Here is a 26,774-nt window from a genome sequence, read left to right on the forward strand (position 1 = left end):
ACATATCATGCAAATATTCACTTGACAATAGACCTATCTCTCTCTTTCTTTTTGTCAGGATTGTTTATGGTTAGTTTCAAAAAAGATTTGGGATTTAGCATGCTCTGGACTAAAAGCATTTTATTCTTTTTAGCCTCCTTCCTATATATAGAAAGAATTGATGTCTTTGATAATAAAGAAAGGAGATGAGCCTTTTTGCGTTGGGTTTATATTATACAGTTCTAGGCTTACACTGTGTCCCAAATGGGAAGGAGTTATTTTAAAAGTCAGCTTCCATGAAGTACCTTGGAGAAGTGTGTGTGTGTGTGTGTGTGCACGTGTGTGTTGAGGGTGGATTGCATGGGGATATGGAACAGATAGGGCTCTACTTTCCACCCAATAATAGGTGAAGCAATTCAAGTTTATTTCATTTTGCTTTTTATATATTGACTCCCTGCTAAGGTTGTCAAGGAGGGAGTTCTGCAGCAAATGGTTTGAAAAGGCAAAGTTAGGAAGAATTATTGCAATTGATCATCGTGGGATGAGTTGTATGTGACTGGCCATGCTTTCGGTAACAGTTCCCAAAAAGGAATTTGCATTTTGGATTTTTCAGACTGAACTATGTGAAATGTAGACTGAGCCTGTTATTCCTGTGGGCATCTCCTCTGTAGCTCTGTAGCTGGCATAGTGATTACTCTGTCACTTCTTCTTTAATTTCCATCTTTTAATGAGGACATGTAAGAGTGCCTATAGAATTTTCATATTAACATCAGAATGATTTTAGAATGGACCATAGTGTAAAAGAGAAAAAGAAATCTCTCCTCCAGATTTTGCCTTCTATTTAATTCTGCATCTAGTGACAGAGCTGAAAGCCACTTGATAGGGAGATTCAGTTACTCCTCCTGGCATCTCCTTTGGGGCCTTTGGGATAGAACCAAGCACAGCCATCTATAAATCAGTGTTGCATTTCTAGGCCACAAGCTTAATTGGACATACTGACTGTAGGCCATTTCCTTGGGTAGGAATGATGAAGTCAGGGCTTCTAATAATTGCATCTGATTACTGCTTCCAATTTAAAGATAAAGAATAAAGCAAAATGAATGAGCATCTCCTTCCCATGTGGGGTCATTTGGGGGCAGTAATCATGGAGGAAGGGATCTTTGGTTTGGTTTGAGATTCCTCTTTAATTCCTTTTAAATGAAACAGTTGAAATGTTTGATTTTCAAAGTAGGAAACCATACTTAGCATCTCTGTTATAGTGAGCCCGTGTACAAACAATGCAGTGATCAAGAACTACTGAAGTGGTGGTCTTTAGGCCATTTTCTTGTCACAGAGAAGGGTTACCCCTTATGTTGAGAAATAGTAGGAAGAAGATCTCAAGTGAATTAGAGAGTTCAGCACAGATGACTGCAGTGCTCAAGTATACGTGTTTCCATTTGCATTAAAATACTCTTTAGTATTCCAAGTGAAAACTAAACTTGAGCTTGGGTTTAAACCATTTTTATGGAAGTCTGATCCTTGTATGTGATAGTGATAATAGTATCCTATTAGCAAAGAGTAAATTATATTTAAACAATAATTGCAGACAAATGACATGTAAATCAATACATGAAAATGCATCAAGCTGCATACACTACTGATTTTCTGTCATGTGCTTCTCTAGGTTACTGCTCTGAAAATATGATTTATGGTGTGGTTTTAATGAGTCACATTCTTTCGGATTTGATAAAGTTTCATGGAAAGTAATTCTAGTAGCCTGAACAACTTTAAAAATGAGACTATGAAATTATCACAAAGCTTAATTTGTCTCAGAGAAATGATGAAAGAGGCACATGTACGAAGTTTATAAATATCCTCTGTTATTTTGGAAACAATTATTAGTTTGTTTATACAAAGTGGTGCACGTTATATATGAAAAAAGTGAGACAGTTTTGTTACTTTTAAAGATGACTTTACAATATAAAACAGAGCAGGTACTGAGACAAGTAAGAGCCTTGCTGTGGACAGAACAACTCTGCATGGCAGTGGGGGCAGGGAATAACAGAGGAACAGTTGTTTGGTCTGTACATCAATGGAATTCATCGTGGAATTTTATATGATCTGTACCCATCAACCAATTTATGAAATTCTGGCTATAATGAATCTTCTTATCCAATCAGGCATAAAGGCTGAAATTTATGCTAATTTTGACATGGTGGTAAACTATACTATCAAATGTAGATAAAGCAACTGAACCATGCTTTAACATCAGAGATTGGTAGAAATCTTGTGAAGTTCTCAGATATTAAATTTTAGTATTTTGATAATTTCTAATGTGCTCTTAAGGTCAAGAAGGCTCCAGCTGATATCTGAGTTGAGTTGAGTTGAATTAAAACATGTTGATACTTCACCCTATTAAGACCTACAGACAGAAAAATGTTTCTCTCTTACAGCATAAATTTTACCTATTTTAGGTATACAAATGAATATTCTAAATAAAGCTATATAATCTATATACATAAGAGTACAAGAAGGTGGTTAATATGGATTTGCCATCATTTCAGTTACTAACAACTGGTCTCCTGATAACAACTCTGGTAATTACATGTAAAGAGTACTAAGTTTGATCACTAGTCACAAGGAAAAACCAGGCTACAGCTAAAATCAATTTAAACTTCTTTATCTTTTTGTAAAGTGATAGACTGATTTTATAATAAAATGCCTTTAGGAGACCTTCATAATGTGGACTATAACATCTTTTTCCTTAAACCAATTCTTAATATTTCTAGATGTGTGCAGTACAATATTATGTATTAATATTAAGAGGAACAAAAGTAACCTATAATTAATGCAAGGTGTTCATTACAAAATAACAAAAGATGAATATTCTTTTAAATCAGGCATTAAGACAAAAAATGTTCTCAAATCAGCTATTGGGTATTGTAGAAAATACAATAAGGTAAGAAAAAAAAGAAATTGAAAAAGAAGAGACAAGGCAGTCCTTATTTGCAGATCATATGTTAATCCACATATCAACTCTAAGAGAATTTACAGATAAAATATTAGCATTCATTAGAGAGTTCAACAAAGTTGCAAGATCTGAGATGGTACACAAAAATTATGAATGTTCCTATATACCAACAATAACTAATTAGAAAATAAAAAAGAGCTTCTACTGAAAACAAATCCTACCATTTGCAACAACATGGATGGAGCTGGAGGATATTATGCTCAGTGAAATAACCCAGGTGGAGAAAGACAAGTGCCAAATGATTTCCCTCATTTGTGGAGTCTAACAACAAAGCAAAACTGAAGGAACAAAACAGCAGCAGACTCACAGACTCCAAGAAGGGACTAGTGGTTACCAAAGGGGAGAGATGGTGGGCGGGTGGGGAGGGAGGGAGAAGGGGATTGAGGGGCATTATGATTGGCACTACTGGTGTATGGTGGGTCATGGGGAAGACAGTGTAGCACAGAGAAGACAAGTAGTGACTCTGTGGCGTCCTACCGTGCTGATGGACAGTGACTGCAATGGGGTGTGGAGGGGACTTGATAATATGGGTGAATGTAGTAACCACAATGTTTTTCACATGAAACCTTCATAAGAGTGTATATCAATGACACCTTAATAAAAAATAAAAAATAAATGAAAAGCTTGTACTAGGAAAAAATAAACTTAAGCATGAAGGATTATATCTAACAAAATATGTACATGAACCTTATGGAGCAAATTATAAAGCACTTTGGGAACTGTGGGTAAAATTTCCATATTTCCAGAGTTTCTCACCTGGCTTTAGTGCATCTCCATATCAATAGGTGTTTCCAAAGGATGGAGAGAAGTAGTCCATCTCAATATCAATAGGTAATTACAAGGGAAAGGAGGGCATAACTAGACTGTAGAGGTTGGGTGTAGTCCCTTTTCCTGCAGCCGGGTTGCAAGAGACATGGGAGAACAGAAGTGGACGACTGCTTGTAAGCAATAAACAGATTTCTTCCACTTTGTTTCTCCCTTTGACCAATTTTGGTATCAAAGGTATTTTGCCCTGGAATTTTCTCCTGGAGTTGTATCTGGTGGTAGTTGGCAGGACCTCTGAACCTGAAATCTGTCTACATGGGTTGACCCTTGGGCAGGTTGCCTGTAGAGATGGTGAGGAGATGTCCACCACTTCCCCTGTGGATGGTGGGGAGGCCCCAGTGGCTGCAGTTGTTGAGGATGCAGCTTCACTTGGGAGCCTCCTATCTGTGGGGCTTCCAACTGGGGAGCCCCTTTAAAGGAATTGGTCTGGGGTAAAGCACTGCCCAGAGGAGTGGGGCCTTCCCCAGAATTGCAAGAGTGGAAACACCAGAAGCTGTAGAATTAACCCTCCATGAGATAGAAGACTGCTTAAAGGCCCTGAGTGACCATGTAGAAGCCTGGATTATGGTATACCTTCTCCTCAAGATAGTGGAAAGGGTTATCGAGGAGAGACAGAGAGGGTTATCGAGGAGAGAGAGAGAGAGACTTTGTCAGGAGAGAGACACACTTAAGCATTGCTTAGAGGAGCTGGGTGATAACCTATGGGATGCCCATAAGAAAGAGACAGTTATTGAGAAGACAGCTCACCCTCCTAGAAGATACATTAGCAGCAGCAAGGAAGGAGACATCAGAAGAATCCGAGTTGCAGGAGTCTGTGGGGAAGGGGGAGGAAAGAGCGGCACATTTAGCACCAGAGATGGTAGAGGAGATGTTGGGAGAAGATGAGAGGGTGTGGCCAAGGGCCTATCTGTTGCCATGGTCAATGCCTGAGGCACCAGGCTCTCCTGTATTAAAGGCCTGACCAGTTATAATTAAGAAAGTAAAAATGCAACAACCGCAGGCTCCTCAGGGAGAGGAGCCTCCTCCTCCCCAGCTCATGCCCCAGGTTGTGGAGCACTCCATGTTTTGCTTCTATACCCAGGATGAGCTGGTAGGCATGAGCATCCGGTTTCAGCAGAGGCTGTTGGAACCTCTGCTTACATGGCTTCTGTGTTTCTGGGGTATGAGGGTGGAAAGCAGTATTATATTGGGTTCTGAAATGGGTTCTCTGGCCTCCCTGATAACTGATCTCTCCCTGCAGCAGCAGTTGCAAAGTGCTCATCACACCTCATGGAATTGGGTGCTTCTGGATTGGCTGACAGCAGCCATCAGGGCAGTTTGGCCTAATCAGGGTGATTTACCATACTTACCCACAAGCTGGAAAAGGAATGCAGGGCTCCAGCAGGTGTTACAGGAGCTGGGCATTAAAAATATCTGTAATAGGGAACCCCCCAGAGCCCCAATGGATTGTTCACTGCAGGAATGAGAAATCTGGTGCTCCATACAGCTCCTCCATCTCTCTTTGGGTCCCTAGTGGCTATTCTTTCCCCCCACCTAGGGAAACCCATAAGTGAGGCTACTTACTCTTTAGCAGATCTGGGGGAGGTTGAAACAAAAAGAGTATGGAAGGAAGTATGGGCTACGACTGAAAGGAGAGGTGCAAAGTGCCCCATGAAGATCTAGAGGATGCAGATGTGGGTTGATTTGATAAAGGCTGGGGAAGTGAAAGAAAAACTTGATGGGCAGCCCAGTAGGGTCTTGTTAGGACTGTGGCACCAATTAAAGCCAGAGAAGCAGATCCAGCCTCTGAGGTCCAGGACACTGGGCTGGCACAGCCCATGTCTGCCCTGTGTCCCTGCCAGAACTTCCTTGGGGACAGTACTCAGGCTCTGCCTGGACAGTCACCCCCACAGGAGGATGATTGGGCATCATGGTTTGACTGAGGGTGGTTCAAGGACCCCACCTTGGTGGACCAGAGGCTACATGTGGAATTAGCAATTCATTGGTCCCCTGTAAATGTACAATGTTTCCTGGTCCTGGTGAACACAGGAGCTGAATGTTCTCTGATTTATAGCAATCCTGAGCATAGTCCTGGGACCCCTGCTGTAATAGATGGCTATGGGGGTAAGGCAATTACAGTGAAGAAAGCCCAAATCCTTGGGGGTAGATATCCTGCAGGGCCTGTGGTTACAGACCACTGCAGGTGAGTTCAGGCTGAGGGTACATGTGGTAAAGGCAGTTCTGAGGGGACATGCTAAACACCCATCTATAGCTCTGCCTGTACCTTGGCAGGTGACAAATACTAAGCAGTATAAATTGCCTGGGGGGCACAGGGAAATGGGAGATACTCTACAGGAGTTAGAGAACGTGGGCATCATAAAGCCCACTCATAGTCCTTTTAATTCCCCAGTGTGGCTAGTGAAAAAGCCAGATGACTCCTGGTGTATGACTGGACTACAGGGAAGGGAATAAAGTCACACCCCTTTTGTATAGCAGCCCTTATGGACACACTCAGTCATGTACTAGGGATGTGTCATCATGTTGTGGACCTTGCTAATGCTTTCTTCTCTATTGACATAGCACAGGAAAGTCAGGAACAGTTTGCCTTCACATGGGAAGGCCGGCAGTGGACATTTACTGTCCTTCCACAGGGATACCTCCACCTCCACCATGTGTCACAGATCACTACATTGATGCTATCATGCTCATGTTTGATCCTCTTCCAGATTTAGAAGGGGCAGTTCCAAGACTACTGCATCATCTATAGGAAAAAGGATGGGCTGTGAACAGCACCAAGGTTCAGGGACCTGGTTTGTGTGTAAAGTTCTTGGGGGTTGGGTCGGGTAAAACTGAAGTTATTTCTGAAGCAGTCATAGACAAGGACCAGACTTTTCCTACCCCTACACTGTGGCAGTATTACAAGAGCTTTGGGGTCTTTTGGGCTACTGGAGGGTGTTTATCCTGCACTTGGCACAAATTCTGAAGCCCTTATACCTGTTGGTATGAAAGGGCATCAGGTGGGACTGGGATGAGACATGTGTAGCTGCTTTTACTGCTACTGAGTGAGCAGTCAAGGCCGTACAGGCCTTGAGTGTAATGGACTCATCAAGGCCCTGTGAGCTGGATGTTCATGTAACCGAAGATGGTTATGGATGGGGCCTTTGACAGCGGCTTGAATGGACACATCAATCTATTGGATTCTGGTCACAGCTGTGGAATGGAGCAGATGTTGGGTACACCTTGATAGAGAAGCAACTGGCTACTGTGTACTGCTCCTTGCTGGCTATGGAGCCCATCACTGGATCAGCTCTGACCAGGGTAATAACCAATAACCACCTATCTCATTGTGGGGTGGGTGCGAGACTGGATCCAAAGGCCATGGAGTGGCATGGCACAGACACATACACTGGCCAAATGGGGCACATATTTACAGCAGCATAGTGCCCTCTCCAATAGCCCCTTAAGTGGGGAACTCCAACACTTATTGAGGCCAGTGATGTATACCAGTGGAAAGCAGGAAGAACTTGCTTCTGAGCCATTGGTAGCCAAGAGTCCTCATCAGGAGGGAAAAGCCCCTATACCTGAAGATGCTTGGTATACAGATGGCTCCAGTCATGGGCAGCCCCCAAAGTGGAGGGCTGTAGCTTTCCATCCTAAGACTGAGACAATATGGATGGAGGGTGGAGAGGGGAAAAGCAGCCAATGGGTTGAGTTGCAGACAGTATGACTTGTGATCACCCAGGAGCCTTCCCCCATAGTTGTCTGCACTGACAGCTGGGCCACTTATCAGGGCTTGACCCTGTGGCTACTGACATGGTACCATGCCAACTGGATGGTTGGTCACTGGCCCTTTTGGGACAGGAGTTGTGGCAAGACCTGTGGGTCTCTGGTCAGAATAAAACAGTCACCATATATCATGTGACTGGCCATTTGCCTTTGGCATCCCCAGGGAATGATGAAGCAGACACATTGGCCCAGGTGCATGGGCTAGAAGGAAAGCCTGACTCTGATGTAGCCCAATGGTTACATCAGCGTTTGTTGCATGTGGTGTGAAAGATAATGTGGGCTGTAGCCTGTTGGTGGGCCTTGCCATTGACCTTTGAAGAAGTCCACAGAGCCTGGAAGGAGTGCCTCATGCACTCTAAGAGGGAGTTACACCAAGCCCTGCAGCAACATGTAATAATAGTAAAGGGGCCAATACCCCTTGTCCAAGAGACTTTATTGGGCATCTGCCCGTATCAGAAAGATATCTGCATGCCATGACTTGTATGGATACAGTACTGGCCTGTTAGTTGCTTTTCCTGTATGTCGTGCAGATCAGCAAACCACCAAGAGGGGCCTAGAGCATCTCTTTGCAGCCTATGGCCAGCTGCAGGTGATTGAGAGCAATCAAGGCACCCACTTTACTGGACATGTGTTATAAGAATGGGTGCAGCAGTTAGTAATAAAGTGGAAGTTTCATCTACCATATAACCCTACTGGGGCAGGCATGATAGAGAGGTACAATGGTTTGTTGAAATCTGGCTTGAAGTTGGACACAAATAGTCTACAAGAATGGTCAGTTTGTTTATGGACAGTACTGCAGTGTTTGAATGAGAAGCCCGAAAAAGGATCCTAGAGCCCTGTGGATATGCTGACACACCTTGCTGCCTCTCCTATACAACTGAATGTGTAAACCAAAGAGAAGTTATTGAGCCCGGACATGGCCAGCAACAACATCCTGTTGCCAGCCCCTACTGCATTAAACCCTGGAGACTGTTGAGTGGACTTGGCCCTGGACACTTCAACACATGGCCCTTCTGGCACCTTGGGGAAAAGGCCTGGAAGCTGGCCTCATGTGTATTCCTTGAGTAACAGCAGAATGGCCCCAAAGATCATGGTAATGTACTCAAAACATCTAGGAGGTAAGAGTATCTTACAGGAAAATCTGGTTTTCTCTTTATGGCCAGTGCATGTACCTTCCATAACCCTATATATTGACCTATCTGTAACTCCTATGGGGGTGGGTGAAAGTCTGGTATACTAGACCAGGACAAGGTCCCATTCCTGCCACTGTCCTGTCATAGGACCACTCTCTTGCATGCATCCTACCTGATGGATAAGATTTGCCTATGCTAGTGTCAGTGAAACATATATCTTATTGCCCTTAAGGCTATTTTCTTCTACAGTCCCGGTAGCCTGGACCTGCCCCCTGACTGCAGCTGCCATGTGATGATTGCTTTGAACTCTGTACCTGTCCAGGTACTGACTGCCTTTGGAATGGGCAAGCTATGGACTTGATCTGTGTAGGACTTTGAACCTAGCTGAATCTTCCTCCTTGAGGATTATCATGATTTTATTGCTGTTGCTACTGTATGTTACTAGTCTGGTTACAATGCTCCAGTTTTCTCACCCAGGGACCATTGCAAAAGATGGGGAACAAGTAGATTGTGAGGCAAGATTTTGGAGGGGTGGGCTGTGGGTAAAATTGCAGTATTTCCAGAATCTTTCACCTGGCTTTAGTGCATCTCTGTATCAATAGGTATTTCCAAGAGGTGGAGAGAATTAGTCCATTTCCATATCATCAGGTAATTAGAGGGAGGAGTGAGGGCATATCTGGACCAGAGAGGTCATATGGGGTCCCTTTTCCTGCAGCCGGGTTGTGAGAGACACAGGGTAGCAGAAGTGGACAATTACTTGTAAGCAATGAACAGTTTATCTCACTTTATTTCTCCATTTGACTGATTTTGGTTTCAAGGGTATTTTGTCCCAGAATTTTCCCCTGGAGTTATAGTAACATTAAAGTAAAACTCTTTAAATCAATACATAAATGCTTTTAAAATCAAAATGGGGTTTCTTACAACACATAGCAAACCAATTTTTAAGTTCATATGAAAGAACATGTGGTAGATATATGTCTCCTAATTACTTCCACTAATTACTGCTAAAGCCCCATAAATAATATAATAAACATAAGAAAACTCAGGAAAGAAGAGATAAATGAACTGGGAACTTTGGGGACCCACTGAACCTTAAGGTGCTATGTTCCTAGAGTTTTCTTTTTGCCCTATATATCTTGGACTAGATGATGGTGAAACTTTCAACCTAGATACACCAATGGGTACAAATAAAAAAAGCCCCACAAAAAGTCTGTTGTCTCCATCCAAAGGCTAAGGAAGGGAAGTGTAGCAAAGCAGAAAGAATGCTTTTAGAAAGTAACCACAGATAAACACCCCAGAAAAACTGTGGCCTTAATCCCTTTCCCATAAACTCAGAAAAGTGAAGACTATAAAGACTGCAAAGACTGGCAAGTTTTGGGAACAAACAGAACCCTCATCTGTTGCTGATAAGAGTACAAACTGAGTTAATCAATTCAGATAGCAATTTGGCAATATTGAAGATGTACATACCCTTTCACATAGCAATTCTATTTTTAAGTATATTCCTAGTTAATAACTAAACATTTGCATAAGAAGAAATGTACAAGAATATTTACTTTAGCACTGTTGATGTGGTGGTTAATCTTTGTGTCAGCTTGTCTGGACCAAATATTTTGCTAAACATGATTTCTGGGCATATATGTGAGAGTGTTTCTGGATGAGATTAGCATTTGAATCAGTAGACTGAGTAAAGCAGATAGTTCTCCCCATTGTAGGAAGGCATATCTAATCTGCTGAGCATTTGAATAGAACAAAAGTCAGAGAAAGGGAAAATTGACACTCTTTCGCCAGACTACCTGAACCAGACCATCAGCTTTCTGTCCCAGGACTGAAACTTACATCATCAGTGTGTGAGTGTGTGTGTGTGTGTATTCAAAAGATTAATCCTTTTGATACAGAAGAGAGATGTATATATTATATATATATATATATATGTAAAATATATAATAGATTAATTATTGATTCTGTTTCCTCTGGACAACCATGACTAATAAAATTGGTATGAATACTTTAAGGGGATTATAGAACTATATCAATGCCTATCAACTGAAGAAATAAATGTATATTTATACAAAGACATATATTAATTACAGTAAACTAAAACTACCCAGCTATATGTCTGAAAACTGTTGAATACAAAAGAGGACGAATGTCTGTATAGGGCAATATTATTTGTGTAACACATAACATAAAGCTTTATCTTATATATATAGATAGATGTGTATGATTATTGTGTATACAGTAACAAAAATCAAATTTAGAGGGTGATAGAAGAGGCTATTATTGATAAGTGTTATTCATAAGTCTTTACTTTTATCTTAATATTTTAGTTTTTATAAGAATCTAATACATGGAATTTATAAATATATGAATAATGAATTTAGATGCTAATCTAGGACTTGCCTTAGATTATAACATGTAGTAGGATTGTTGGATTCTCCCAGAGGAGGACGCCGCCCCAATTCACTCACGAAAGGCGTCTCTTGATGCAACAAACAAGAGGAATTTATTCAGGAACCAGCTAGCTGGGGTCCAAGTTAGCCCGACGCAGCGGGTCTCAACAAGGACCCTGAGCACACAAAGCCAGAAGGTTTTATAGCATTTTCAAAGGGGGCAACATTTTCTACAATCACAATACAGTGTTTTTTCATAGACACATAAATCTTTGGCTGGGGCCACATCCTGGGGTCTGGTTAGATAAGATTACCTTCGGAATGTTTAGGGTGGTTCTAGCAAGATAAGCTTGGTGTGTATGATTAACTGATTTGAGGTCAGCTAACTAAAAAGGTCACTACATTTAACACTAGCTGACTAACTTGTTTTTCAAGATTCTAATAATTTTCCTCCTTCTAGGTTAGGGGGTGGTATTTAAGCCTTTAAGATGGCTGTACTTATGCTAACTTTTGATTTTTCAGATCCTACAGGATAATATATATAATTACATATATAACATATAATACATAGAAACAATGGTAAATCCTGGAAACGTTACGCAGGAAAATAGGTATGAGTGGGGTGGACAGAGAACAAGGTCAGTAAAGCCCCCTAGAAAGGACTCAGTTAACCAGTTAAAGCTAGAAAGTCAGAAAAGACTTAGAGTTAATGAGTTAATCAGTTAAAGCTCAAAAGGTCAAGAACAATTTGGCCTTAAATATTTGAATATTCCCCAGATAAGGAAAAGTATTTGAGCACAGCCCATGTCTTCATTGTGTTGATTGGATCATTGTAAACTTTACTCTAGCCTGCTAAAAGGCCCACCTATAAACAGCATAATAAAGACAGGGAGATCCCACCTTAAAGCCAAAATTTCCTTTTGAAAAAATACCCAGGAACTTTAAGAAGAAAGATTCTTAACATACTCTTTAGCAAACAAATAACTCTGCCCACCTTGGAGGAAGGGCAGACAGTCTTGATTGATATGCTCCAAAACCAGAAACTTGCTCTCCAGGGAGGGGACCAGAGCAGTAAATTTCTTGTGTTAAGCTAATTTTGCAGAATTACCTAGAGGACTGATAAGAAACTTAATGGCTCATCAAAGATACTTGAGACCACTTAACAAGTCCACACCCCTACCCCTTTGTCACATACCTGAAAAATCCTTAAAAGGGGAACCCCCAACCTTTCAGGGCACTCCTCTCTCTCTCTGAGGTCACCTGCACTTTTTCTCTAAGTAACTTTAAATAAAACTTTTACTCTGCTTCACTACTGTGTCTCTGCCCTTCAATTCTTTGTCGTGGTAAGGACAAGAACTGAGGAAAATACACAACACCTCTCCCCCAACAGAATTGGTGTAAAAAGCAGTATCTGAAGGCCATGGAGAGCAAATAGAGGAGGGAGACTCTGATGGTTAAAGTGTGCATGGTTTAAGGAAGTTGGAACATAAAAACTGTTATAGTATTCATAGTTTTAAGGTGGGGCTAAGCACAGTCCGTTTAGAATGGGCAAGATTAGGGTGTGGCAGGATCCTGGTGGAAATCATAACGACTGAAGAGGGTGACAGATTTCTAGAAGAGGAAGAATTAGAGAGGATTCTGTTCATCCACATCTCTGCCTAAAGCTTTAATCAAAAATTTGTGAAATAGATGCAAAGAAGTTCAACTAAAGACAAAAGACCTGAAATGAGACAAGAGCAGTTGCCTTTCTTTACAATAGTGTGAACAGTTTAAGTACACCCAACATAACTTTCAGAAAAATATAAAACTTCCCTCACAAAAGAAAAGGAGCAGAATCCAGAATCTCAACCACTTACTGTTCATAATGTCCAGTATATAAGCCAAAACTGCACAAACGACAACAAACCAAAACCAAAACAAAATGAAATATATTCTCAAGAAGGGAAAAACAGAACAAAGCAAATTCAACCCTAAGATGAACCAGATATTGAAAAGACTTGAAAGTAAAGGTTTTGAGGCAGGTTTTGTAACTCTCCTAAATACAGTATAACAAAATCTGTTCATAATGAAAGAAAAAAGAAAATCCCAGCCAATAAATATAAATGTTATCTGAAATTGAAAAAAATCACCCAATGAACATAACAGTAAAATGAGATGGTAAAGAAAAGAATAAGTGAACTGGAAAATAAAATAATGAAAATTATCCAAGATGAGGAACAGAGAGAAAATGGATTGAAAAACATGAAGTTGAAACCTTTTAGATAATGTCAAATATTACAATAGGTGTGTGATTAAAATATTAGATGGAGAGAAAGATTGAATAAAATTCAAGACAAAAAATATTTGATGAGATAATGGTTCAGTATTTTCCAAAGTTGATGGGTAAAAAAATGTGCTGATGAAAGATGCTTAACAAATATCAAGGAAAATAAACACTAACAGTTTATGCCTTATGCTGAGCCACAATATAGGAAACTTCTCAATGCCAAAATTGAAGCATACATAGCATACATTGAGAACAGCAAAAACAAATACACACAAGCAAAAGTAACCTAAGCAAACAGATAGCTACAATAAAAGACCCAAAATATTGCATGGGAGGATCAATGATCTTTCTGCCTGACTTCAATCAAAGTCCTGGAGGCCAGAAAGGAGTGTGACAATGTCATTGATGCACTTTGATTATGTCAGACCACTGACTTCTGGTGTCCAAAATTTCTGATGAAAATCTGCTGAGAATCTTATTAAGAATTTCTTGTATATAACAAGTCACTTTCTATTGCTGCTTTCAAGATTTGCTATTTGTTTTGTTTTTTGAAATTTTGATTATAATGTGCCTTGGTGTGGGTTTCTTAGAGCTCATGTTACATGTTATCTGAAGTTTGTTGAGCTTCTTGAATGTTCATTCGTGATGTTCATCAAATTTGGGGAGTTTTCAGCCATTATTTCTTTAAATATTCTCTCTGCGACTTCCACTCTCTCTCCTCCTTCTGAGTCTACCACAATACGTATGTTGGTCCATTTATCAATTGTTGAAATGACATTTGAATTTAATAATATGTGTTTAACTCTGGAGAATCATTCTCCCACTTCCCCAGGGTTTGCTGTTTTGTTGGTGTTTATTTGATTTATTTATTTACTATAGTCTGTTCTGTGCCAAGGATAAGTCTGAGGTATAAACAGAAGGTCTTCTTAGAACTTTTCTGAGTCTGTGACTTTCCTTTGGTATGTGTGGTGACTTTCTAAATTTCCCTGTATATGCAGTTGCTTTTAAATGTCCTATTCTTTCATATCTGCCTCGCACAATGGGAAAAAGGGAAAAATGACTCAGGGGTAGCGGGGAGAGCATTGGACCTATGAATTTCTTGGAAGTCAATTCAGAGAGACAGGTGCTTGAAACAATGTGGGAGGTGCAGCAACAATGTCTGCCTACTTCCTTGTCTAAACCTCTGAGATCAGATGGAACAATCAGTGATTAGACTATAGAGCCCCAGTATTTGAAGTACAAGTTACTTTTTGTCCATCTTGGCTCTCACAAGCTATATGCAAGCTGCTGTTAGAAGTCATGTGCAGCTCTTTGGCATGGGCTCTGGGATGTGTAGCTACTACTAAACTAAGAGCTGAAATTGACTGAAATTAACAATTTACCATTCAAGCCTTCTCCTGTAAGTTACAAGCCTTCACTTAACACCAGAGTTCCAAAATAGTTACATCAGACTGATTCTGCTAGTGTAATCATTGTCTAGGTGGTGAGATAGATTCCTATTGTTTTCTATTCTTCCATTTTCCCAGAGTCCTGGAACATATTCATGTTTTCTTATCCAGATATTGCACTGGCCTCATAAAAGCCCTAACTACAGAGTTGAATGAGTAAAATTATAGGCAAGGATATCCTGACATCCTAGGTCTACACACAGTAAGGAGCAGGATTGTCTGGTAGAGAAAGTACACTGGCCTCCTTCCTCTAGGAGAAGGGCATTTAAGACTATCTTTATGGGATTAGATTTGAACATTTTGCTTTTCACTGCCATTCAGTAATAATAACTTGTCATTAAAGGGCTTTATTCTGTTCGCTGAAGCCACTGTAAGGTCATTTAGTAAAAACTTAGTTGAGAAATTCAATGGCATAAAAATGGGCTTTGGGAAACATCACAAGTTTTAAAAAGAGAATGAACAGGTAGGTTAAAAAACAGAAAGAACAAATATACCCTTACCTGATTGCCTTTTTTCTTTTTTCAGCAATCAATAGGATCTTTCTAAATTATACACACATACGCTAAAGAAACAGAATTAAAATATGTGTAAATTTTATGTATTTGTATAGCCATTCACAGTATTTTGTATGTTGTCTTTCATTATATATACAATAATATTAAATTGAGACAAAGTCTGCAATATTAATTGAGCATAGAGACAGTAAGCACCAATACCTAAAACAGAGTAAACAATGGAATACATCTTAAGGGTAATGAATGAATAAACCATTTTTTGTAACTTTCATTACTAAACAAATGTTTGTTTTGAACATAGGGATGTCATTTTAACATTAGCCATGTGATTTGGCTACTATGGTAATCTGGAAGGCTGGTAGAAGAAGCCTGTGGTGATCATGAACAACAGAGTCAGAAAGAGAGAAAATCAAACTTAGGACAACTGCAAAGAAAAGAAAACTCCCACAAGTTTTTTTCACATTCTTTTTCAATATGCCTCTTTTTTATTAGTAAAATAATTATCAAGAATACCATATACATATGCCTTTGACATATCTAATTGCTAGAAGCAGGAAGACTGAAGAAAAAGCCAGAACACTGAGTATCTGTACAAATTTTAAGTAATCTTGGTTACTGCCACAAAAGTCACACTGTTATTTTCATATATTCTTCAAGGTCACTGTGTTGTTATTAATTACATTCAAGCTGGTATAACATTGCAAAAAAAATGCTAAACATGGACATTTCTATTTTTAAATCATCAATGAGTAAAAATTTCTTGAAATTAATTAAGGGGGATTTAACCAACCTTGTTTGGATTTTTTTGAAAAATGTTCTGTTTCTTTATGACAAATATGATTTAAGATTGTGCTCTTTATAATTTCTTTACACTGAAGTGAATTCACCATCATGTGGGAAAATCCCACCTAACTGTGGCTATATATGTAAAGCAGCACAACTCAACCACTTTTTTCTTTGTGGAATAATGTTTTTTCTTTCTTTTGGGTCAAGCAGTTTAATAAATTTATGTGTAAATGGCTTTGTAGTATTGTATGTTTTCTGAGTTCTCTGAAAAAGAAAAAAATATCGGTAAATGAGGAAGTTATAGTTGAGATAATTTTTCTTTTTAACTATGGATAACATTAAGTGTCTTTCCACAGAGAAATATCTTTGGAAAATCTGGCAATCACATCACAGTTGAGAGAACATAAAATTAGAATGGCAGTAGTCATATGGAAACATGGTTACTTGTCTACAGTCACACTAATTTTTCAGTTTGTCTGAACAGCAAAGTTCTTGAAAAGAAAGGAGCGACACACAGCAGCAATTCACCAGAGAGTTCCGCTTTATTAGGGAAAGGTGCTGGGTTATATAGGAAGGGGTATGAATTGATTGAGGTGTCACTTCTACGGGGCTGTTGGCTGTTGGCTAGGTGCTGGGATTGGGAGGGGAGCGAGAGGTGATTGGGATTCAGGTGGCGCTGGCGGGAACCAAGGACCCCGAAGAGAAGCCGGAAGTTCGCCATCTTACTGGTGGGGTCCCTTCATTCCCCCCTTTCTCCTCTATGGGGTTGTGGACGTTGCTTTCTCTCTGGCTGCTTCTTGCTGAACAGGGGCGTGGAAGGGAGTGAGGATTTGAGGATTGGGAGGAAAGGGTTGATAGGACTCCCCACAGTAAGGATGAGTAGATGTGGACTTCTTCAGGTTGGAAATCAATGAAGGTTCCCTGTAACTATAGGTCGAGGACTTGTTGATTCCAATGGTGCCAAGAGGATATGGGTGTCAGGAGCCAGGCGTCTGCGGCCATTGTTTCCAGGAACAGTTTCCAGTGGAGAGAGAGGTCCATCTCAGCATGTGGTGAGGAGGTCACATGAGGGTGAGGGATCTTCTGTGGCCAGAACCTGGTAGTTCCTGAGTAAAAGCTGGTTGAAAGCTTGATTAGAGATTTTTCCGACTTGGGATTTGATGAACTTTATTATACAGGGTAAGAAGAGACAGACGAGAAGAATGACTATTATGGGGCCTGCACTAGGCCAGACCCAGGTAAGGAGGGTGTTTTTTAGTATTGAAGAGAATGGGTAGGAATTGGAAGCAGAGTGGAGACTGGAGGCAAGGTCGGTGAGTTTGGTGATGTCAGTTTCTACAATGCCAGATTCGTTGATGTAATAGCAACACTCTTACCGGAGGAAGACGCAAGTGCCGCCCTTCTCGGCTGTAAGCAGATCTAGGGCCCACCGGTTTTGAAGGGTGACCTTAGCTAGCGAAGTGACCGGTCTTTGGAGAGAGGCCAGGGAATCGGCAGTGGATGTCAGGGCTCTCTCAAGTTTGGCGTTGAGATCTCTAACTGCCCATAAAGAGTGACCCAAAGCTTCTCCCGAAAACCCTGCCCCAATGGCTGAGGTGATCAAAGAGCAACTGAACATGATGGGAAGGAAAGCGGCTCTTTTTTTTTTTTTTTTTTTTTTGAGAGGGCATCTCTCATATTTATTGATCAAATGGTTGTTAACAACAATAAAATTCAGTATAGGGGGGTCAACGCTCAATGTACAATCATTAATCCATCTCAAGCCTAATTCTCGTCAGTCTCCAATCTTCTGAAGCATAACGAACAAGTTCTTACATGGTGAACGAATTCTTACATAGTGAATAAATTCTTACATGGTGAACAGTACAAGGGCATTCATCACAGAAACTTTCGGTTTTGATCATGCATTATGACCTATAAACAATCAGGTCAAATATGAATATTCGTTTGATTTTTGTACTTGATATATACGTTGATCCCACATTTCTCCTATTATTATTATTATTTTTATTTTTAATAAAATGCTGAAGTGGTAGGTAGATGCAAGATAAAGGTAGAAAACATAGTTTAGTGCTGTAAGAGGGCAAATGTAGATGATCAGATGATCAGGTGTGTGCCTATGGACTAAGTATTAATACAGGCTAGACAAGGGCAGCAAGACATCCACGGATGCAGAAGATTTCTCTCAAAGCAGGGGGGGGTGAGGTTCTGAGCCTCACCTCTGTTGATCCCCAAATTCTCACCTGATGGCCCCCCTGCGACTGTGCCTGTCTTAGGTTGTTCCTCCCTTGAGGAATCTTACCCGTCTCTGGCTAACCAGTCATCTTCCGTGGCCATACAGGGAAATGTAAGGTTGGTAAGTGAGAGAGAAGCCATATTGTTTGCAAAGGTTAGCTTTTTACTTCCTTGCAGATTTATGCCCTGTGGCTTCTATGCCCAGCACTTGTCTCGAGGTATCTTTACCACCTGGAGGAATTATGATACTAGGTAAATTCGATATGAGGCACGAATTCTATTTAAGGGTTGTAATTAGGAAGGAAGAAGAAAAGCTATAGATGTAGCATATGAAGGAAACATGGGAGGATTGATTATTTCTTTGACATATCTTCTTGTAGAGTACCTTAAGTATGTATAGGTTTTAAACTACTAACTAATTTGCACACACATATTAACATAATAGGAATACAGTGACATAAACAAAGCAAATCTATAATTACCATCCATCTCCAGTGAAGCCAAGAAAAGCATTTAGGCACCCTAGACATTTGTGAAAATTTATCTATGATATGATGGATATTGTCCAACTGTACTTGAACCATCAGACAAATTAAAGCAGCCCATTTCTGGGATCTGTTCACATCCCATATGTTCTTTTAACCATAGATAGTCTATAGTCATGAGATTTTGGAGTGCTACAACTTGGACCCCTCCCAACTCCTCGTTGAGTTCCAACAGTACAGATCCAGTCAAATTCGTTGTCTCACTGTATGCACATGCCAGCCTAGACATCTCCCTCCTCATTCCTATGGCAAGTCCAGGAGACGGTGGGCTGGATGCAGCCACAACCGCAGCATCGTCCGGATCCCTGTGGAGGCTTTTTGATGATCATCCCCCGGCACAAGTCCTCCAGAGAGTGCTGATGCCGGAAGCTCCTCCTCATATCGTATCTTAGTTCATTTTCTGGGTATCCAAGCTAGGCCTTGATCTTTTGCATAGAAACAAACAGACCCTTTGCCCACACTTTGACATGCCCTCTATACCACTGTGCAGAACTCATTGGAGGTCAGCACACAGTAACTGCTTTTTTTTTTTTTTTTTAATTAAGAGAAAGGAATATTATCAGAAAAGAGTACCTCCATAGCTGATCATCTGACACCTTTTAAGTGATCAACATTAAGGATATTTAAAGCATGCGTTGATCTTTGATTTACCAATAGTTTTATCCTGTTAAGGAGTAATCCCCCTTTTCTTTCCTTCTTTCTTTTTCTTTTTTTTTTTTTTTAATTTTTAATCTACACTTACATGAAGAATACTATGTTTACTATGCTCTCCCCTATATCAGGTCCCCCCTAACAACCACATTACGGTTACTGTCCATCAGCTTAGCAAAATGTTGTAGAGTCACTACTTGTCCTCTCTGTGTTGTGCAGCCCACCCTCCCCTTTCTCCCTCCCCCCCATCCATGCTAATCTTAATACCCTCCTTCTTCTTCCCCCCCCTTATCCCTCCCTGCCCACCCATCCTCCCCAGTTCCTTTCCCTTTGGTACCTGTTAGTCCATTTTTGGGTTCTGTAATTCCGCTGCTGTTTTGTTCCTTCAGTTTTTCCTTTGTTCCTATACTCCTCAGATGAGTGAAATCATTTGGTATTTCTCTTTCTCCGCTTGGCTTATTTCACTGAGCATAATACTCTCCAGCTCCATCCAGGTTGCTGCAAATGGTTGGATTTTTCCACTTCTTATGGCTGAGTAGTATTCCATTGTGTATATGTATCACATTTTCTTTATCCATTCATCTACCGATGGACATTTAGGTTGCTTCCAATTCTTGGCTATTGTAAATAGTGCTGCGATAAACATAGGAGTGCATCTGTCTTTCTCAAACTTGATTGCTGCGTTCTTAGGGTAAATTCCTAGGAGTGGAATTCCTGGGTCAAATGGTAGGTCTGTTTTGAGCATTTTGATGCACCTCCATACTGCTTTCCACAATGGTTGAACTAATTTACATTCCCACCAGCAGTGTAGGAGGGTTCCCCTTTCTCCACAGCCTCGCCAACATTTGTTGTTGTTTGTCTTTTGGATGGCAGCTATCCTTACTGGTGTGAGGTGATACCTCATTGTAGTTTTAATTTGCATTTCTCTGATAATTAGCGATGTGGAGCATCTTTTCATGTGTCTCTTGGCCATCTGTATTTCTTTTTTAGAGAACTGTCTATTCAGTTCCTCTGCCCATTTTTTAATTGGGTTATTTGTTTTTTGTTTGTTGAGGCGTGTGAGCTCTTTATATATTCTGGACGTCAAGCCTTTATCGGATGTGTCATTTTCAAATATATTCTCCCATACTGTAGGGTTCCTTTTTGTTCTATTGATGGTGTCTTTCGCTGTACAGAAGCTTTTCAGCTTAATGTAGTCCCACTTGCTCATTTTTGCTGTTGTTTTCCTTGCCCGGGGAGATATGTTCAAGAAGAGGTCACTCATGTTTATGTCTAAGAGGTTTTTGCCTATGTTTTTTTCCAAGAGTTTAATGGTTTCATGTCTTACATTCAGGTCTTTGATCCATTTTGAGTTTACCTTTGTATATGGGGTTAGACAATGGTCCAGTTTCATTCTCCTACATGTAGCTGTCCAGTTTTGCCAGCACCATCTGTTGAAGAGACTGTCATTTTGCCATTGTATGTCCATGGCTCCTTTATCAAATATTAATTGACCATATATGTTTGGGTTAATTTCTGGGGTCTCTAATCTGTTCCACTGGTCTGTGGCTCTGTTCTTGTGCCAGTACCAAATTGTCTTGATTACTATGGCTTTGTAGTAGAGCTTGAAGTTGGGGAATGAGATTCCCCTTACTTTATTCTTCTTTTTCAGGATTGCTTTAGCTATTCGGGGTCTTTGGTGTTTCCATATGAATTTTTGAATTATTTGTTCCAATTCATTGAAGAATGTTGCTGGTAATTTGAGAGGGATTGCATCAAATCTGTATATTGCTTTGGGCAGGATGGCCATTTTGACGATATTAATTCTTCCTAGCCATGAGCATGGGATGAGTTTCCATTTATTAGTGTCCCCTTTAATTTCTCTTAAGAGTGACTTGTAGTTTTCAGAGTATAAGTCTTTCACTTCTTTGGTTAGGTTTATTCCTAGGTATTTTATTCTTTTTGATGCATTGGTGAATGGAATTGTTTTCCTGATTTCTCTTTCTATTAATTCGTTGTTAGTGTACAGGAAAGCTACAGATTTCTGTGTGTTAATTTTGTATCCTGCAACTTTGCTGTATTCCGATATCAGTTCTAGTAGTTTTGGAGTGGAGTCTTTAGGGTTTTTTATGTACAGTATCATATCATCTGCAAATAGTGACAGTTTAACTTCTTCTTTACCAATCTGGATTCCTTGTATTTCTTTGTTTTGTCTGATTGCCGTGGCTAGGACCTCCAGTAATATGTTAAATAACAGTGGGGAGAGTGGGCATCCCTGTCTGGTTCCCGATCTCAGATGAAATGATTTCAGCTTCTCTCTGTTCAGTATAATGCTGGCTGAGGGTTTATCATATATGGCCTTTATTATGTTGAGGTACTTGCCCTCTATTCCAATTTTGCTGAGAGTATTTATCATGAATGGATGTTGAATTTTGTCAAATGCTTTTTCAGCATCTATGGAGATGATCATGTGGTTTTTGTCTTTCTTTTTGTTGATGTGGTGGATGATGTTGATGGATTTTCGAAAGTTGTACCATCCTTGCATCCTTGGGATGAACCCCACTTGGTCATGGTGTATGATCCTTTTGATATACTGTTGAATTCTGTTTGCTAATATTTTATTGAGTATTTTTGCATCTACATTCATCAGGGATATTGGTCTGTAATTTTCTTTTTTGGTGGGGTCTTTGCCTGGTTTTGGTATTAGGGTGATGTTGGCCTCATAGAATGAGTTTGGGAGTATTCCCTCTTCTTCTATTTTGTGGAACACTTTTAGGAGAATGGGTATTATGTCTTCTCTGTGTGTCTGATAAAATTCCGAGGTAAATCCGTCCGGCCCCAGGGTTTTGTTCTTGGGTAGTTTTTTGATTACTGTTTCAATTTCTTTGCTCGTAATTGGTTTGTTTAACTTTTGTGTTTCTTCCTTGGTCAGTCTTGGGAGGTTGTATTTTTCTAGGAAGTTGTCCATTTCTTCTAGGTTTTCCAGCTTGTTGGCATATAGGTTTTCATAGTAGTCTTTAATAATTCTTTGTATTTCTGTGGAGTCTGTTGTGATTTTTCCATTCTCATTTCTGATTATGTTGATTTGTGTTGACTCTCTTTTTCTCTTAATAAGTTGTGCTAGAGGCTTATCTATTTTGTTTATTTTCTCAAAGAACCAGCTCTTGGTTTCGTTGATTTTTGCTATTGTTTTATTCTTCTCAATTTTGTTTATTTCTTCTCTGATCTTTATTATGTCCCTCCTTCTGCTGACTTTAGGCCTCATTTGTTCTTCTTTTTCCAGTTTTAATAATTGTGATGTTAGACTACTCATTTGGGATTGTTCTTCCTTCTTCAAGTGTGCCTGGAATGCTATATACTTTCCTCTTAAGACTGCTTTCGCTGCATCCCACAGAAGTTGGGGCTTAGTGTTGTTGTTGTCATTTGTTTCTATATATTCCTTGATCTCTATTTTGATTTGTTCATTGATCCATTGATTATTTAGTAGCATGTTGTTAAGCTTCCATGTGTTTGTGAGCCTTTTTGTTTTCTTTGTAGAATTTATTTCTACTTTCATACCTTTGTGGTCTGAAAAATTGGTTGGTAGAATTTCAGTATTTTGGAATTTACTGAGGCTCTTTTTGTGAGCTAGTATGTGGTCTAATTTGGAGAATGTTCCATGTGCATTTGAGAAGAATGTATATCCTGTTGCTTTTGGATGTAGAGTTCTATAGATGTCTATTAGGTCCATCTGTTCTAGTGTGTTGTTCAGTGCCTGTGTGTCTTATTTTCTGCCTGGTGGATCTATCCTTTGGAGTGAGTGGTGTGTTGATGTCTCCTACAATGAATGCATTGCAGTCTATTTCCCTCTTTAGTTCTGTTAGTATTTGCTTCACATATGCTGGTGCTCCTGTATTGGGTGCATATATATTTAGAATGGTTATATCCTCTTGTTGGACTGAGCCCTTTATCATTATGTAGTGGCCTTCTTTATCTCTTGTTACTTTCTTTGTTTTGAAGTCTATTTTGTCTGATATTAGTACTGCAACCCCTGCTTTCTTCTCAGTGTTGTTTGCCTGAAATATGTTTTTCCATCCCTTGACTTTTAGTCTATGCTTATCTTTGGGTTTAAGGTGAGTTTCTTGTAAGCAGCATATAGATGGGTCTTGCTTTTTTATCCATTCTATTACTCTGTGTCTTTTGATTGGTGCATTAAGTCCATTTACATTTAGGGTGACTATTGAGATATATGTACTTATTGCCATTGCAGGCTTTAGATTTGTGGTTACCAAAGGTTCAAGGTTAGCTTCTTTAGTATCTTACTGCCTAACTTAGCTCGCTTATTGAGCTGTTATATACACTGTCTGGAGATTCTTTTCTTCTCTCCCTTCTTATTCCTCCTCCTCCATTCTTCATATATTGTGTGTTTTGTTCTGTGCTCTTTTTAGGGGTGCTCCCATCTAGAGCAGTCCCTGTAGGATGCCCTGTAGAGGTGGTTTGTGGGAAGCAAATTCCCTCAGCTTTTGCTTGTCTGGGAATTGTTTAATCCCACCATCATATTTAAATGATAGTCGTGCTGGATACAGTATCCTTGGTTCAAGGCCCTTCTGTTTCATTGCATTAAGTATATCATGCCATTCTCTTCTGGCCTGTAGGGTTTCTGTTGAGAAGTCTGATGTTAGCCTGATGGGTTTTCCTTTATAGGTGACCTTTTTCTCTCTAGCTGCCTTTAAAACTCTTTCCTTGACCTTGATCCTTGCCATTTTAATTACTATGTGTCTTGGTGTTGTCCTCCTTGGATCCTTTCTGTTGGGGGTTCTGTGTAATTCCATGGTCTGTTCGATTATTTCCTCCCCCATTTTGGGGAAGTTTTCAGCAATTATTTCTTCAAAGACACCTTCTATCCCTTTTCCTCTTTCTTCCTCTTCTGGTATACCTATAATACGAATATTATTCCTTTTGTATTGGTCACATATTTCTCTTAGTGTTGTTTCATTCCTAGAGATCCTTTTATCTCTCTCTATGTCAGCTTCTATATGTTCCTGTTCTCTGGCTTCTATTCCTTCAATGGCCTCTTGCATCTTATCCATTCTGCTTATAAATCCTTCGAGGGATTGTTTCACTTCTGTGATCTCCTTCCTGACCTCTGTGGTCTCCTTCCGGACTTCATCCCACTGCTCTTGCATTTTTCGCTGCATCTCATCCCACTGCTCTTGCATTTTTCGCTGCATCTCATCCCATTGCTCTTGCATTTTTCTCTGCATCTCTGTCAGCATGTTCATGATTTTTATTTTGAATTCTTTTTCAGGAGGACTAGTTAGGTCTGTCTCCCTCTCAGGTGTTGTCTCTGTGATCTTTGTCTGCCTGTAGTTTTGCCTTTTCATGGTGATAGAGATAGTTTGCAGAGCTGGTACAAGTGACCGCTGGAAGAGGTTCCCTTCTTGTTGGTTTGTGGCCTTTTCGTGGGAGAATAGTGACCTCTAGTGGCTTGTGCTGGGCAGCTGTGCGCAGACAGCGCTTCTGCTTCCTGCCCAGTTGCTTTGGGGTTTATCTCTGCTGTTGCTGTGGGCTTGGCCTGACTGGGGCTGTTCCTCCAAAATGGTGGAGCCCCGTTGGAGGGGGAGCAGCTGGGGGGCTATTTATCTCCGTAAGGGGCCTCTGTGCTCCCTGTTGCCCAGGGGGTTAGAGTGCCCAGAGATCCCCAGATTTCCTGCCTCTGGTCTAAGTGACCTGTCCTGCCCCTTTAAGACTTCCAAAAAGCACTCTCCAAACCAAAACAACAACAGCAACAATGAGAGAGGGAACAGAAAGAAAAAAAAAGGAAAAAACACGCGATTTTTTTTTTTTTTGTCCTCAGGTGCCGGTCCCAGGCACCCGCTCACTGGTCCTGCTGCCCTGTCTCCCTAGCACCAGGGTCCCTGTCCTTTCAAGGCTTCCAAAAAGCACCCACCCTCCGGTCCCACAGGGAAGGAACGCTCGATATTCTTTGTCCTCAGGTGCTGGTCCCAGGCACCCGCTCACCAGTCCCGCCGCCCTGCCTCCCTAGCACCGGGGTCCCTGTCCTTTTAAGGCTTCCAAAAAGCACTCGCCAAAAAGAGAGAAAAAAAGGGGAAAAACACTTGATTTCCTCCGTCCTCAGGTGCTGGTCTCAGGCACCCACCCACCAGTCCCACAGGGTAAAACGCACGATATTCTTTGTCCTCAGGCGCCAGTCCCAGGCACCCGCTCACCAGTCCCGCCACCCTGCCTCCCTAGCAACTGGGGCCCGTCCCTTTTAGGCTTCCAAAAAGCACTCGCCAGAAAAAAACCGCTCCGGTTTCTTTCCAACCGCCGGGAGCTGGGGGGAGGGGCGCTCGGGTCCCGCCGGGCCGGTGCTTGTATCTTACCCCCTTCGCAAGGCGCTGGGTTCTTGCAGGTGTGGATGTGGTCTGGATGTTGTCTTGTGTCCTGTGGTCTCTATTTTAGGAAGATTTTTCTTTTTATATTTTCATAGCTCTATGTGTTTTTGGGAGGAGATTTCCACTGCTCTACTCACGCTGCCATCCTGGCTCCGCCTCCCCGGAAAGCGGCTCTTTTTGTGCGCGAGGGCAAGGGAGGTTGGAGCTCAAGAAATTCTGCCATGCTGTAAAGTGTAAACTGTGGGATTAGGGTGATGAGAATGCAGGGTGTATCGGAGTTGAGAGACACTGAGTTGAAAAGACTGCCATTACACCAAAAGAAGTGTCCCGGTTGCGTAAAAGTCTTAGAGCCGGAGGTAGGGGTGTAGATAGAGAGGCAGTGAAGTGCGCTGGAGGGGGGTGGAGTTGGGCCTACACAGTGGTGGATAGTGAGATTATCTGCGTATTCTGGTTCCCACAGGGGTATGTCTGCCGGGGGGCAGAGGGGTTGTCTTTCTGCATGGAAGGAGTAGTTGGAAATATTCAGGGGCATGGCGGCCAGCAGTGGGCGCTGTAGTGATGCACACAAGAAACAATTGGCTGTGTTAAGGGTGTGGTTGAGAAAGATGGTGGTGTCCTGAATGAGCTGTAATGAAGAGTAGGAGAAATGGGAAGAGGGGTGGGGATAAGAAGATGAAGAGGTGCCGTCAAGAGTTTGGATAATGACTTTTTCGGAATGTCTGGTATCTGATGCAACTTGAGAGATCTGGGAATGAGAGGGAACATACTTTTGAGAGATATGAAGGGTACCGTGAGGGGTTGAGGACCCCCCGTAGTAAACTGAGGCTGTGACTCCAGCGGCCCATTGAGAGTCCCAGGGATCTGGGA

Source organism: Manis javanica, chromosome 1, assembly GCF_040802235.1.
Source record: "Manis javanica isolate MJ-LG chromosome 1, MJ_LKY, whole genome shotgun sequence".
Lineage (NCBI taxonomy): Eukaryota > Metazoa > Chordata > Mammalia > Pholidota > Manidae > Manis > Manis javanica.